Genomic DNA, 16,072 nt, shown 5'->3' with positions numbered 1-16,072 from the left:
ATTATTTTTTAAAAGTGTTGCACATTATATGAAAATGTTGCATATTATATTTGGCCTAAAATTGAATAACAATATGCCTTTATACTTTAAATAAATAGCATTCATTCTCATTCGTGGCATTCATTCGTACTTAAAAATAAAATGATATATGAGATATCTCCTCCCACACTTAATTTGGACCATGTCCTCATTGGTGCAAAAAGCGATAAAACACGAAAAATAGTACGAAATAAACCATACGAATTAGAAATGAAAAAGATAGTACGTTAATATTCAAACATGAATAATATAGAGAATTGCACAAAACATAAGTAAAAATATTGTACCAAACCGAGTAAAACATAATAATAATAACGAAAATGAGTTAAAGAGAGAAACGATAAAACCTATCAAGGTGATGGTGGTGGAGAAGGCGTAGTCTCAACTCCTTGGCGTCGGAAGAAAGAGAGCATTCGGCGACGAGTAGACTTGTGCTCACGACTCAACGTAGTGATCCTTGAACTCATTTCGGCATTATTGGCAACGACTTCATCTAACCGCAAATTCATGTGACGGTTATGCTCGTTCATTTGTGTCAAAACACGTTGCCATCCAACTTGTTCTTCTTCATTTGGTTCCACATTTGCTTGCTCGTTGGCATTAACATCATCATTCTCCTCCTCTTCTTCTTCTTCAAATTCCTCATCATCCTCCTCATCATCATCTTGGGCACCTAAACTTTGAGAACCCGAGGCTTCACTACTCATCGTAGCAAAAACACGTCTTGTGCGATCCGCATAAGATATAAAAGCGGAGGGTCCCAACTTCTTCAATAAATTGGCTCTTTGAAGTGCCGTGAGATCCAATGAAGGTAAACCAACATGAGACATATTTTGATAATCTGCTAATTCACCCCGAGCGCCCAAAACAATGCCGGTAATTAAATTACCCATAGGCACTTGCTTATTGCGGGACTTAGAAGCTCGAACTAAATTAGTAAATATCATCTCAATACTATCAATTGTCAAACCTTTAAAAATAGCATCAAACACAACCAAATCACGAACTTGCACTTTTGAACTTTCAACCCGACCAAATAAGGAGAATGATAAAAACTTGTGAAAGAAGAAGACACAATCATCCTTAATTAGTTTACTAGATGTATTCTTTGGACTAAAAACATCTAAACCGGTTAAAGAATTCCAAACCGTGTGTGAATCAAAAGGCTTTGGCTTTGAATAAGAATTCCGAGTAGGAAAACCAAACCAACGGTTCATGGCCGCACATCCAACATCATAACGAACTCCATCACTACGAAAAGAGATGACTCCTTTCTTCTTGTCATAGGTTAGAGTAACCAAAAACTCAATAATATGCGATTTAATACTAGGAAAACGCATACTAGCAAATCGTTTCCAACCAAGAACGGTAAGAAATTCATTAATACGCTCGGAAAAGTAAAGTGTGTTTACCGTGTCGGTGTCAAGAAAAGGCATGTCGACGAACTCTATTAGGACATTAGAGAATCGGCGATATTTGCGTCCTTCGGCTTCCGACGTAATATCGAATGATGCGTCATATTGAACTCGTAAACGATTGATCTCGGTGGCATTGGCTTTGTTTGCAACGGTCTTTTGTCTAGGCATATTGATTTGTTTGTGAAATTTGGGTGAAATAGATGAAATTTGTGTGAAATAGATGAAGAAAATATGAAAGGATGAAGGTAAGAGTAAAAGATAATGGTGGTGAATTGGGGAAGAAGATGAATAGGGTAAATATTTATGGGGAAGATGAGTGAATCTTGTTATTGGGAAGAGAAAAGATGATTGATTGGTGTAAAAATAGGTGATATAAATAGGTGTAAGTATAGGTATGGATTAGGATAGGTAAATAGAGTAGTAAATAGAGTGGGAATAGGAAAAGAGGGTGAAATTTCGCCCAATTCCGTCCCTGCAGGTCGCAAGTCGCGACTGAGATTTTCAAAATCTCAGTCGCGACAGCAAGTGGGGAAAGGGGCGAAATTTCGCTCAAAAATTCGTCCTTCGCTGTCTCAACTGAGAATTCGAAATCTCAACTGAGATTCTGAAAAATTTGGGTAAAATTGGGACTATTTGTGATGATTTTAACACGTCTAAACCAATTCCTCTTAAAATTAAGTGACATTAATGTTAAAATTAATACCTGAAACTGAAATAAACAAAACTGAAACATTAAATTAAAGGAAAACCAAAGGTTGTTCCTTAAATAAAAGAAAATAAACTAAGGAATTAATGCACTTTTATTTATTATAATCTAAAACATAAACAATACCTTAAAATATAGTACATAAAAACATGTTACTCATATAAACACAAAAAAAAATAAAATAAAAACAAACACTCATATATATAATAAAACAACAGAAACTCAAATTATGTCCCTAGAATTAGAAAAACGACGTGCATTGGCCCTGTTAATCTTCGTTTGAATGAAGACTTGCCTCTCTGGTGCAGAAAGGAATGTTGGACCAGAACGAAAAACTCGTTTGACAAGTCCCTCGTTCTCCAAGAACTCGTAGTCTAAAATCGGGAATGGTTCTGTATCAATCCAAGGAACAGAAATGGTTCCCTTGGCTCCTAAAATTATTCCACACATGATGTTGGCGAACCCAATCTTCCGTTTCTTCGAACGGGAAGCAGTAACTAACCCTTCCATTAGAATCTTCGAGGAGTTCACTGAGTTGCCTTGGAAAATGTCGCCCAACACATAAATATCAATATCTTTCACAATATTGCTACTGACTCGACCAAAAACGCTGTGACAGAGGAATTTATGCAGATACAACATGGAATTAGAATTAATGGATTTGTTGAAGGCAAGACGTGGATTGAATCGCCAAAATCCTGTTAACATCCTCCATATATCTCTAGAAGTCATATCCCTTCCAGGATGGTGTTGAATTGTGTCTCGGGGTGGAAATCCAAACCAATTGTGAAGTTCTGGATACCCAAAAGTGAATACCTCCCCCTCACAACGAAAACTGAGACGAACACGTCTCTTGTTGACGAACCTAACGGTGGAGAAAAATTCCAGAACCCAATTTCCAATAATAGGAAATTTCATAGAAACAAATTTGGTCCAACCCAAATTAGTTAGATAGCAATCAATGTCTTCGCTTATCCCGAGTTCCTCGTTCAGAAACTCGTCCAGATACATCATGCCAAAGAACTGAGCATATCTGAATTGCATAAAGCGTTTCCCCTCGTCATGGTTATAAATGGAAAACCATGCACCATATCTATCGGAGATATCAACTTTCCCTTTTTGAGAAGAATTGTGTTTTTGAACATTTTTCAGAGACTTAGTCATGTCTGTGAGAGAAAAGAAAATGAAGTCTGTAGGATTTGAGAATTTGAGAAAGAAATTCAGAAAGATGAAGTGAAATGGAAAAAGTCTGATCCTACAGGAATATATAAATCCTATAAGTGAAAGGTTGTGTCTGTTAGAAAGAAAAAAAAATGTCAAAGTGATACCTCTTCGATTTAACTGACAGAAAATTTTAAAGAAAGAAGACTGTAATCCCTTACAGTTATTTTAAATGTATAAAGACGGAAAATCTCAACTGAGATTTTCGGAATCTCAACTGAGATTTCCAAATCCTGGAACATAGAAAATCTCAACTGAGATTTCTGCATGTATAATTTCTCAACAATACTTAACACTTAATGAAAATTTCATAACATGACTAAATTAAAATTTTAATGTAAACAAAACTCATTTGTACTTAATGATAAATATATAAAAATAAAAAATTAAAGTAAATAAATTAAATTAATTAAAAAAAACAAATAAATTAAAAAGAAAAGAATAAATTAAAAAGAAAGAAGAATAATAATTATAAATATAAAATAAATAATAAATAAAAAAACTATAAATTAAAAACATGAAAATCAAAGAAATTAATTTTTATAAAATTTATCCACGGATTCAATTACTTGAATAGGAACTCCGTCGAAATAAATTTTGCAACGATTACCATTGACCTTAAATCGGTCGCCATTAGACTTTTCTAGCTCCAATGTTCCGTAATCAAATGTTTGAACAACAAAAAATGGTCCAGCCCATCTAGATTTTAGTTTACCTGGAAATAACTTTAATCTTGAATTAAAAAGTAAGACCTTATCTCCAACATTAAAGTTTTTAATTTTGATTTTGGCATCATGCCACTTTTTAATTTTCTCCTTATAAATGCTCGCATTTTCGTAGGACAAATAGCGTAATTCATCCAACTCGTTTAAGTCAAACAAACGCTTTTTCCCTGCGCTTTGCAAATCATAATTAAGGGTTTTTATAGCCCAATATGCTTTATGTTCTAATTCAACCGGCAAATGACAAGCTTTACCATAGACTAATCTATAAGGTGTCATCCCGATAGGTGTTTTAAATGCAGTACGGTATGCCCATAATGCATCGTCAAGTTTATGTGCCCAGTCTCTTCTAGAAGACTAAACTGTTTTCTCAAGTATCCATTTGAGTTCTCTATTTGAAATTTCTGCTTGACCATTCGTTTGAGGATGGTACGGTGTAGAGATACGATGGTGTACTCCGTATTTTTTCATAAGTAACTCAAAAGCTCTATTTACGAAATGAGTACCACCGTCGCTTACCATAACCCTAGGAACTCCAAATCGACAGAATATTGAATTTAAAAACTTAACAACTACTTTAGAATCATCTGTCGGGATTGCAATTGCTTCAACCCACTTTGAAACATAATCTACGGCTACTAATATATAATTTTTGCCAAAAGAAAGAGGAAAAGGACCCATGAAATCAATTCCCCATACGTCGAAGATTTCAACTTCCAATATGTTCGTAAGAGGCATCTCATCTTTCCTTCCTATATTCCCTGTTCTTTGACACTTATCACAGCGGATAATAAATGAACGGACATCTTTAAACAGAGTAGGCCAAAAGAATCCGCATTCAAGTATTCTAGCTGCTGTTTTGCTTACGCTATTATGACCTCCGTAAGCGCTAGCATGACATTCTAACATTATAGAGTCATATTCAAACTCACTAACACATCTCCTAAATATTCCATCGCCGCATGTTTTGAACAAGAATGAATCTTCCCAAAAATATTTCTTAACTTCTGAAAAGAATTTCTTCTTTTGCTGAGAAGTCAATCCATCTGGCACAACATGTGCAGCTAAGTAATTGGCTATATCCGCATATCATGGAGCTATGACACTTTGTACTTGCATGAGATGTTCATCGGGGAAATCATCTCGAATGCCTGATGTTTCACCGATGGGACCGTTTTCATCCTCAAGTCTTGATAGATGATCGGCGACCAGGTTTTCAACTCCCTTTTTGTCTTTAATCTCAATGTCAAATTCTTGCAATAGTAAAACCCATCTAATAAGACGTGGTTTTGCATCTTTCTTAGCAAATAAATATCGTAAAGCTGCATGATCAGTATAAATGATAACTTTGGATCCTAACAAATAAGATCGGAATTTATCACATGCAAAAACTACTGCTAACATTTCTTTTTCAGTTGTGGTGTAATTTAGTTGTGCACCGGACAAAGTGTGACTCACATAATATATAACATGAAGTTTCTTATCATTCCTTTGACCTAATACACATCCTACAGCTAAGTCACTCGCATCACACATAATTTCGAAAGGTAGATTCCAATCGGGTTTCGATATTATAGGTGTACTTACTAAAGCTGTTTTCAAGGTATTGAAGGCTTGTAAACAATCTTTATTAAAATCAAAAGTTGAATCCTTCATAAGCAAATTAGTAAGTGGTTTGGAGATTACAGAAAAGTTTTTTATAAACCGTCTGTAAAAACCTGCATGACCTAAAAATGATCTTACTCCCTTAACAGTGGTTGGTGGGGGTAATTTTTCTATAACTGAAGTCTTTGCTCTGTCCACCTCTAAACCTTTTTCAGATATCTTATGACCTAAAACAATTCCTTCGTCTACCATGAAATGACATTTTTCCCAGTTTAAAACTAAATTCGTTTCCTCACATCTAGACAATACTTTATCTAAGTTCTGTAAACATGCATTGAATGAATCTTCATAAACTGAAAAATCATCCATGAAAACTTCCATTATGTCTTCAATGAAGTCATTAAATATTGCTGTCATACATCGTTGAAAAGTTGCTGGTGCATTACATAGACCAAAAGGCATTCTCCTATATGCAAATGTTCCGTAAGGACATGTGAAGGTTGTTTTATCTTGGTCATCCGGGTAAATGTAAATTTGAAAGAATCCGGAATAACCGTCTAAGAAACAATAAAATGCATGCCCGGCTATCCTTTCGATCATTTGATCAATGAAAGGTAGAGGAAAATGATCTTTCCTAGTAGCTTTATTTAGGTTCCTATAGTCTATACAAACCCTCCAATCGGTGGTGGTTCGTGTAGGTATCATTTCACCTTCATCATTTCTTACAACAGTTATGCCTCCCTTTTTAGGTACACAATGGATTGGACTAACCCACTCACTATCTGAGATCGGATAAATGATTCCATTGTCTAAAAGTTTAGTAATCTCATTTTTTACTACTTCTTTCATGTTCGGATTTAAGCGTCTTTGCCTATCCGCTTTAGGTGGCTTATCCTCTTCTAAGTGAATTCTGTGCATTACTATACTAGGATTAATTCCTTTTAGGTCTGAAATTTGCCAACCCATACTTCCTATCGTATTTCTAACGACTTCTTTCAATTTTTCTTCTTGATCGTTTGTTAATTTGTTAGAAATAATTATAGGTAGAGAATCGCCTTCGCCTAAGAAAGCGTACCTCAAATGACTGGGTCACTCTTTAAGTTCTAATTTAGGGGGTGTTACAATTGAAGGCGGAACTGGTCCATCTTCTCTAATCAAAGGCTCTGGGTCCTTATCATCTAATTCCTCATCTATTATAGGTTCAATCATTTCTTCACTTAGAATTACATCATTGACACATTCCTCGACTAAATCAAGTTTCATACAAGCGAATTCCTCCATAGGGTATTTCATCGCTTTGTTCATATTAAACTCGACCTTATCTTCTCCTATCCTTAAAACTACCTTCCCTTCCGACACATCAACTAGAGCGCGTCCCGTGTTCATAAACGGTCTACCAAAAATTAAAGGGCAATTCACATCATATGCAAAGTATAAGATAACAAAATCGGTAGGAAAAATAAATTTATCGACTTTGACTAAAACATCTTCAATTATACCATATGGCCTCTTAGTGGTTTGATCCGCTAATTGCAAAACCATATTGGTACGTTTGATATCTTCTTCTAAACCTAACTTGTTAAAAATAGACAATGGCATTAAGTTTATACTTGCTCCTAAATCACAAAGACAACTTGGGAATTCAATATCTCCCAACTTACACGGAATAGTAAAACATCCGGGATCTTTGAGTTTAGTGGGCAAATTACTTGATACTATTGAACTACAGTCTTCAGTTAACGAAATGGATGAAATTCCTTCCCAACTGATTTTCTTTGAAATCAAATCCTTTAAAAACTTACCATAGTTAGGAATTTGTGTTATTGCATCCATAAATGTCAAATTGATATGCAAATTTTTAAGTTTATCCAAAAACGTTAGAAGTTGTTTATCATAGTCCTTATTTCGGACTTTGTGCGGAAAAGGTGGCTTGGGTACAAAAGTTTTGGTACCTGCGTCAGATGGTAAAATTTTTGTGTTTAAGATATCCTCTTTGGACTTTGGTAAATCATTTCCTGATAATGTTGCATCTTTGGGCATTTCAGGCCCTTGATAATTTTTCCCTGAACGAAGAGTAATAGCCTTCACCTACTCTTTTGGATTTTCTTCCGTATGGCTGGGAAGACTTCCCTCTTTTCGGGATGGAATTGATTTAGCAAGTTGACCAATTTGAATCTCCAAATTATGGATGCTAGATGAGTGGTTTTTAATAAGCTGATCGAATTTATTTTCGATCCGTTTAAAACCATCGTCGTGATTACTTATTTTTCCACTGATAGCATCTATAAACTTGTCGATTTTAGAAGATAAAGTGCTAATCGTATCTCTTGACTGATTTTGATAATTAGTGGTACGATTTTGATTAGCACTAATATTATTGTTACTGTTATCTTTCCAATTAAGGTTAGGATGATTCCTCCATCCAGAATTATAAGTATTAGAATAAGGATTATTAGTTTGGTTTTGCCCTTGGACAAAATTTACCTGTTCGATCTCACTCATATTTTCGTAATCCACATCCGTTTGGATTGGATTGCCATTGGTATCGCGTGGTGCCATAAATTTGTCAATTTTGTGCGATAAAGCAGAAAATTGGGCTTGTAGCATCGCGACTGGATCAAGTTCAACTATACCTTTAACTGATGATGTGGTTGAGGATGATGGTTTTGCCACCGGCATATGTCCACGTTCCGCGGGCCACATACTGCTGTTGATTGCCATTTCCTCCAAAAGTTCTCTCGCTTGGGCTGATGTTTTCTTCATAAATAGCCCTCCCGATATAGCATCTAATGAACCCCTAGTTGTAGGATTTAGTCCATTGTAAAATGTTTGCATTAAAAGTTCAGCGGGTAATTGGTGGTGTGGGCATAAACGTTGAAGTTCTTTAAAACGTTCCCAAGTTTCATAAAGAGTCTCATTATCGTTTTGAGAAAAAGATGTTAACTCCTTTATGATTCTTGCGGTTTTTGTAAAGGAAAATATTTAGATAAAAACGCTTGGGCTAATTGTTCCCAAGTGGCAAAAGTTGCGGCTGGCATAGAAGTTAACCATTCTTTGGCTCTATCCTTCAAAGTGAAAGGAAAGAGGCGAAGTTTGATTGCTTCTGCAGTCACATCTGGAATTTTAAAAGTGTCACAAATTTCTAGGAAATTTGTTAAGTGGGTGTTAGGATTTTCGTTAGGTAACCCGTAAAATGTTACATTATTTTGCAACATATTAAGCAAAGCTGGCTTAATTTCAAATTGATTTGCGGTGATTCTGGGTCTAACGATACTATTGGTTACACCGGCCACACCTGGCCTAGCGTATTCCATAAGTGTTGGTGGGTCTGCCATTTTTTCTGGCTCGGTATGTGTTTTTACTGGGGTCTTATTTTTGTTTTTCTTATTTTTCTTGTTCTTCCTAATGGTTTTCTCAATTTCTGGGTCTATAGGGTCTGGTACAATGCATGAACTTCGAGAACTGCGCATGAACCTGAAATCTTGCACGAACCGAAACTACCTACAAAACAGAATTTTGAAAAATAAATAAATTAGTAAATGAAAACTATTAAATTATAAAAGTTAAAATAAGTATGTTTAAACCTAGATTCGAAATAAAACACGAAAAATTTAAAATTTTGTCAAAAATTTTGGCGTTCCCCGGCAACGGCGCCAAAAACTTGTTGAGCGATTTCCGCAAGTGTACGGTATACGCTTGTAGTAATAAAAGATATCGAACCCACAGGGAACACTTTTTAACTAAAACTTTATTTAATTCGGTTTAATCACGTGTTTAGGTTTAATAAAAGAAATACGTTTTAATTGATGGAATTGGTTTTGGTAAATTAGGATTAGATAGAAGGATTATATTGAGTTTAGAGAACAATTCCGTTTTGGAATTTTGATTATAAAGCAGATACTTCCGTAATCGGAATAAAATAGAACTTATTTTCATAAAGCAAAGAAAGCAACTTTAACTTTGTGAGATTATGGACATGTAACAATATAGCGATATACTCAATTAAATGGCTTCGAACCATAGAAATCCCCCTGGTGTTGAGATGATTCCTACCTTAATCAAACTAGTGTTTTATTTCTGATAAGCCGCGATCAGCGATCATGTCATCCATAAAAACTAAATTTGTTAAGTGTTCAACAAAGTTCTTATATGAATAAGATGGAATAGAACGTTTTAATAAAAACACCAATTTATCATTTTGAAAATCATTTTGTCAGAACAATATCAAAATAACAACAGTAAGAATGTATTGAATAAATAAGTATATCATTAATGAAATGTGAATTTTCACAAGTTAACAGAGAAGTAGAAACTTGGATAGCATTGCAACGAAAACTTTGAGATCCGGGTCGTCAATCTTTCTCTCAAACTCCGTAGGTTCGTCAAACCTCATGCGCTTCAGCCGTCAATAGAGACTGATCTCGTCCACTATCAGAATGAAAACTAAACTAATACTGTTTATAACTAATCTAATAACAATTCGTGTACAGCACGATTGTTTACATAGAAATGAAATCTAAACTTTCTGATTCTTTTCTGAATCAGAAACTCAACATAATAACTTTCTTCTCTAATTTCTCTAACTTTTCCAACCTAACCAACCTTGATTTCTGAAATGGATCACTTATTTATAGTTGTTGAAGGGTTGTAAATGACGGGTCGTGTCTGCTGGTGAAGGGTCGCTTTTATCCGAACGAACAGACGCGTTTTTCCGTTTTAAACATGTGTTTAGTGTGCAGGGAGGTTCGCTGTCGCGACTGAGATTCTGAAAATCTCAGTCGCGACAGGGGGTATAGGGGCGAGCTTGAAACTTCGTTTTTCCCCCGAGTCGGCCTCCGCAAGTCGCGACTGAGATTCTCAAAATCTCAGTCGCGACAGAGAGATTATTCCCTGTCTCTCGACTGCTTTTCGTCCTCCTCGAGCGTTCTTCTGACTGATATGCATTCTTGGTACGTTTTTAAGGTTTTTCCTCCATTTTAGCTCCGTTTTCGCTCATATTTGGATTTTACCAAATATTTAAGTAACTTGCATCAAAGAAGTAAATAAAGACGTAAAAGTATTCTAAATGAATATAATTAGCATGATTTCAATGTAAATTTAATGTATTTATGTATGATAATTTAGGTATATTTTGGGCTTAACACTCTCTTCCCTCAACAGATCTTCGTATTCTGTCACATTGGCAGCTAACTCATAAAAGCCTCTGAACTCCATTCCTTGGAACTTCTTCCTCAGCTCGATGTCAAGTCCCCTCTGGGCCATCTTCACGTACTCCACCTCTGGGAGATAGACATTGCATCTGTTCCTCATCTTTTTGAAACGAGCAATGAAGTGGTCTGCTCTTTCACCTCCCTTGTGAGTAAGCCTAGAAAGTTCTGCAACACACACTTCTGGCTCTGCTCGGAAGAATTGAGTGTGAAGTTGCCTCTCCATATCTTGTCAACCATGGATGGAGTCTCTAGGGAGAGTAGCATACCAAGTGAAGGTTGGTCCCGTCAGAGAATTTGGGAAGAGCCTCAACTTGAGATGGTTGAAGTTGGGGTAGTTGGCAAGTTCTCCACACTGGATCGTGAACCATGCTATGTGCTCCAAAGTTGACAAGCCATCTTCCCCAGAGAATAGGGAGAAGTCAGGTACTCTGTATCCCCTTGGGTAAGGATTCTCCATATCAATCGCATGAGGGTAAGGCTTGTGGAACTCAGGGCGGCCAACTTGACGAAGGCCAGGCCCATACGGCTCTCTTGGACAACTTCTCTCATAGCCTCCATATTAAATGCTGGAACTTGTTGAGGCATGCCATTCTGATGGTGACTGTAAAGCATATGAAGAAATCCAGTGTTCCTTCCATTGCCTCTATAGTTGCCCCCCCCATGTCCTCAGTGATATGGTGGCCTCCTGCCTCCTCATGATATGAAGCTGTATGGGAGGTAGGATTAGTGTTTCCAAAATATTGAGAAACAGGTGACTTACCAGTATTTTCTCGGCCTGCTGAACTAGCGGCCTTCTGTAAGACAACTTCGTCCCTCAAGGGTGGAATTTGATACTTCTCAGCGCCGGACAACCCACGTCCCCCATTAGAATTTAGGGAACCTTGAGGACCATGGTTTTCTCCATTCTTGATTACCCCTGGTTCTGACAGCTTCTGGAGTATTTTATCCATCTTCAAATCTATGTCACTCCACAGAGCTTCCATATTCTTCTCGATGGAACTGAAACGCTAGTCCAAAAATGGTGAATTTTGGATCTCTGTAGAGATCCATGATTCTCCTCTGGGGCTAGCAACCTTTTCCCATTCGATTCGTCCCACCATCTGTGGAACATTGCCTATTGTCATTGTTGGTCCCTGGTAATTAGTTCCAAGGGGGGGTTAGGAACTAATATAACTTTTTCGCGTTTTAATTAAGCTGACTGGAAGTTATTTTTAGAGTTTATTAACTCAGCTTTTGGTCAGCTTGGTGAGATATGTTTCAAGACAGCTTTAGTCAGATGTTGACTAAAGTTGTTTTCTTGTGAGTTGAGAATTGACACTCTTGGAGGTCAGCTTCTAACTCAGCACCACTTACTTACTTACTCAAGGTCAGCTTAGGCAATTTATATGCTGAGTAAATATAACAAACAACACATACAATATAAGAGAGAGTTCAGAGATTACTCAGTATCACTTATCCTGGTTCGGCCTCTCTGCCTACGTCCAGTCCCCAGAGTCCTCCGGGATTTTTGAATCCAATACTGAGCTCTTTAACGGTAGAGCACAAACCAATTACAAGGCAGTTGAATATGCAAGAGTACCTTCCTCTATTCGTCTACTCAACTCCTACTAAGTGCTACAACCCAGCACCTAGATTTCTCTACCACTGAAATGCTTACAACCAAGCACTCAGCTTAACACTATCAATATTCCTATTGATCACAGACTTGTTCTTTTTGAACTAAAGAACACTTTAGATGATTACAAATCAATCTAGCATTTACACATAGAATAGAAAAGTTGGTGTAAGATCTTTGTTTGTATTTGAGTGCTTTCAAGACTTTCTCTCTTGTATTTTTCTTTCGATGCTTCAGTGATGATCCAAGGTTCTTCATTGTCCTTTTATAGAAGGAAATTGAAGATTTGGATCCTTGAATTGTTGTTACCATTAACACCAAAACGACTCTTTTGGGGAACAATTTCTGGTTAGTCTTCAGACTGCTCCGCCATTCCCTTTCACTGTTTTCTTCAGGCGTCAGGTTTGTCTTCTTGCGTCTGGCTTGTCTTTTTGTGCCAGTTGTCTTTTACCAATAATCCAACGTCCCATGACTCTTGGAATTAGTCTTTTAGGTGTCTTCGAGGTTCCAATTATTGGTGCAGAAGATTGGCAGACTTTGTCCTTTAGTGAACGGATCCTTCATGCTGTCCTGACTCACATTCAGCTTTCTTCGTAATCTTCGGATGTTCGACTTCCAAGCTGAGTGCATACTTGGTCAGCTTCGTTCTGTGTAACCGCTTCTGAAGAAATCTTCAACTTTAGTCAGCTTCGTTTTGCTTCTGAGTTTTACTCCACTCAGCTTCCATTCTGTCATGCTGAGTTGTTTTCCACTCAGCTTTGCTTATGCTGACTTTTGTCCTGTCTTTACTTTATATATTTTTGCACTCAATATTGAACAAACATATTAGTACAATTAAATCAAAGCATCTAAATTTAATTGCCTCTTAATCATGGATGATTTTGTCAAATCAAAATCTTGTGGAAAAGGTGTTTCAACAAACTTCCCCATTTTGATGTTGGCAAAATACAAAATTATGGAACTCAGTTATAAGTTACCCCATGATTGATATTTTTGGAATGACTCCCCCATAAGGGTTGCACATATTGTCTTAACTTAGTTCTAAACCTTCCAATGTTTAATTAAATTAGTTTTAAGACATTTGTGTATACTGACTTAGTTTTAGATTTGAGCTTGTCTGGATTAAAGTCAGTTTTTTCAAAAATATTAGAAGTATGTTGTTTCTCAGTTTATTGCATAAGTTGTTTTGGTGTTAATGCATACTGAGTGTTTTTAACTTCTTGATTTGTTTGTTCAAAATTTAGTCAGGTCGGGAAGGAAATTAATACTTATAATATATTGACCTAAACAACAAAAAAACATGTTGACCTAAACAACAAACAAACATACATTCAAGGACAGGATATAAAGCTAAGTCTTAGACATTAACTAAGCTAGTTTTACTTCTTCTTTTTCTGAGCCGAGTGATCAGCTTGAGCAATTCCTTTGCCTTTCTCTTTCTCTTTGCTTCCAGAAGCATTACCTGCAGGCTGAGTTCCTCCTTGACTTGTCTCCCCCGTTTTGCCATCATCGGCTTTGTAGAGGAAAGTTTCATTTCGTGCGGCAGAGGAAAGATAATGGGAGTAGCGCTGAAGCCTTTTGGTGCTTTCACCCAAGCCATCAATGACTGGTACACTGTCGTCCTGGATATACCTAGGAACCCGAAGGGAGCTGCTGATCATGCTGAGGAGGCATTCATGGGATTTGCTTAGGCAGGTGAGTGAGCTTGTGATCTGACCAAAAGATTGATGGAACAGTTTTAGCAGAGCAGAATCATAAAACATGCGCTGGGCATTATTGATGCGCATTGCCTTCATGATAGCTTGTGAAAAGCTCATGAGTTCAGTGTTGGAGATTGGATCAACATCCATCTAGGCTCTGTCGATGTTGAGTAGTCTGACTGCTTCACTTAATTGGTCAATAGTACACTGAGAAGAGGAGGATACTAAGTCACGTGTACTGGTCAGCTCAGTATTAAGCTTGGTGAAGCATTGTTGAAGTTCGGCAGAGGTGGCAAACTCAGCATTGCCGGGTGGACTTGATTTGGTCAGCACATCAGTCAGCTTGGTAAAGCAGTCTTGCAACTCAGCAGATGTAGCAGACTCAGGATTGGCAGTTGCACTAGAGGTGGTCAGTTCCGCTGCTAGCTTAGCAAAATAGCTTTGAAGCTCAGTGGAAGTGGCATGCCCTGGATTGACTTCTGACAGTTGGTGAATTTTGCCTTCAAGCGAATTCATATGGGTGGCCATTATAAGCACTAGTTTAGTCAGTTTTTCTATTTGCCCTTGATTCGGTTGCTGAGTTTGAACCATAGTGATAACGCTAACCAGATCCTTTAGTCCGCTAAGTTCATTCAGAAGCTGAGTAATACCTGACAGGTGGGAGGACTCAGCTTGAGTAGATTGGTGACCATTAGCTTGAGTAGTATTGAAATCTTGAAGCAAGGACTGAGCAGAAGCAATGACACATCGGCCAGACTCAGTAGCATTCAAGTATGCAAACTTAGCAGTGTTAGACTCAGAGGCTGGTACAGAGTTTGATGGTGGTGGAGGAGTTGGTTCTCTGCCAGATTGAGTACCTTAATTGGTACCTGGACTTTGATTGATTGGATGAGCTGAGTCATCAACATGTTGTGTTGGAGGTGGAGTTGAGGCAGAAGTTGGCTCAACTTGAGTAGTTTGAATAGGATTCGTAGGGTTTTTGGCTTCTTCCTCATCCTGAGTAACAGAGGCTTGTTTTTCTACTGGATTTTCTGGTGGTGACTCAGTTTCATTGGAGAAGTACTGGAACTGGATTGTAGAGAGGTCAGTTTCAAGCTCATCCATGGGAAAGTCGTCCATGAGATCAATTTGCTTTTGCGCTTTCTTTTTGAGTCTTCGCCGTGTCTCAGCTCTTGCCGGTGAATGATCAGTTCGAATACCTTCACTGGACTCAGTAGCGACTGTTTCCTGTTCAACAAGTTGCTCAACAGGACCCTCAATAGCATTACTTTCTTTTTTTCTCTGCTCAGCATCATCCTGAGATTTCTCAACATTTGGAGATTCTTCCTGCTCAGTATTAGCTTCTTGGTGCTCAACATGTTGCTCAGTTTCTTCTACAGCTTCCTTTTCTCGGTCAGTTCCGTGACCTTCAGGTTGAGCACAGTCTAGTGGGACAGCTTCCACTATTTTTAAGGAGTTCCCCTTTTTCCTTTTCTTTAAAGGGGATTCTGAAGTTTCTTCTTTCTCATCCTCAAGTTCTTCTTGCCTTTTTATTTTCTCAACTAACTCAGCTTGCTCCTTAGCCTTGTCAGTTTTAGCTTTTTCTTTTGATGAAAGCCTTACTTTCTTTGGGACAGCATGGATGTCTTTTAAGAAGGTTTCTACAGCCTTTCTCTTCTTCCTTCTCTCAGGCTGAGCTGTCTCAGGTGACTCAGCATGAGCCTCAACATCTTTTGCAGGCTCAGCTTCAAGCTCAGTTTCTGGTTGCTCAGCTTCTTCATCTTCTTCAGCATCTCCATCTCCTTCATATCCCTTCAAGGGTTGATTGTATAACAGTCCATCCAGTAGAACTGCAGT

The 16,072-nt window shown here is 37.5% G+C and overlaps 1 non-coding gene across 1 annotated transcript; it reads left to right on the top strand.

Moving 5' to 3' along the window:
- The first annotated feature begins 8,562 nt into the window (after positions 1–8,562).
- On the top strand, positions 8,563–8,669 carry LOC136225140 (small nucleolar RNA R71). The gene has a single exon (XR_010686872.1). It is a non-coding gene; the product is annotated as a small nucleolar RNA R71 (small nucleolar RNA).
- The last annotated feature ends 7,403 nt before the right edge of the window (positions 8,670–16,072 follow it).

This window comes from Euphorbia lathyris, chromosome 3, assembly GCF_963576675.1.
Source record: "Euphorbia lathyris chromosome 3, ddEupLath1.1, whole genome shotgun sequence".
Lineage (NCBI taxonomy): Eukaryota > Viridiplantae > Streptophyta > Magnoliopsida > Malpighiales > Euphorbiaceae > Euphorbia > Euphorbia lathyris.
The sequence above is the reverse complement of the archived record's forward strand: the minus strand, read 5'-3'. Positions and strand labels throughout refer to the sequence as shown.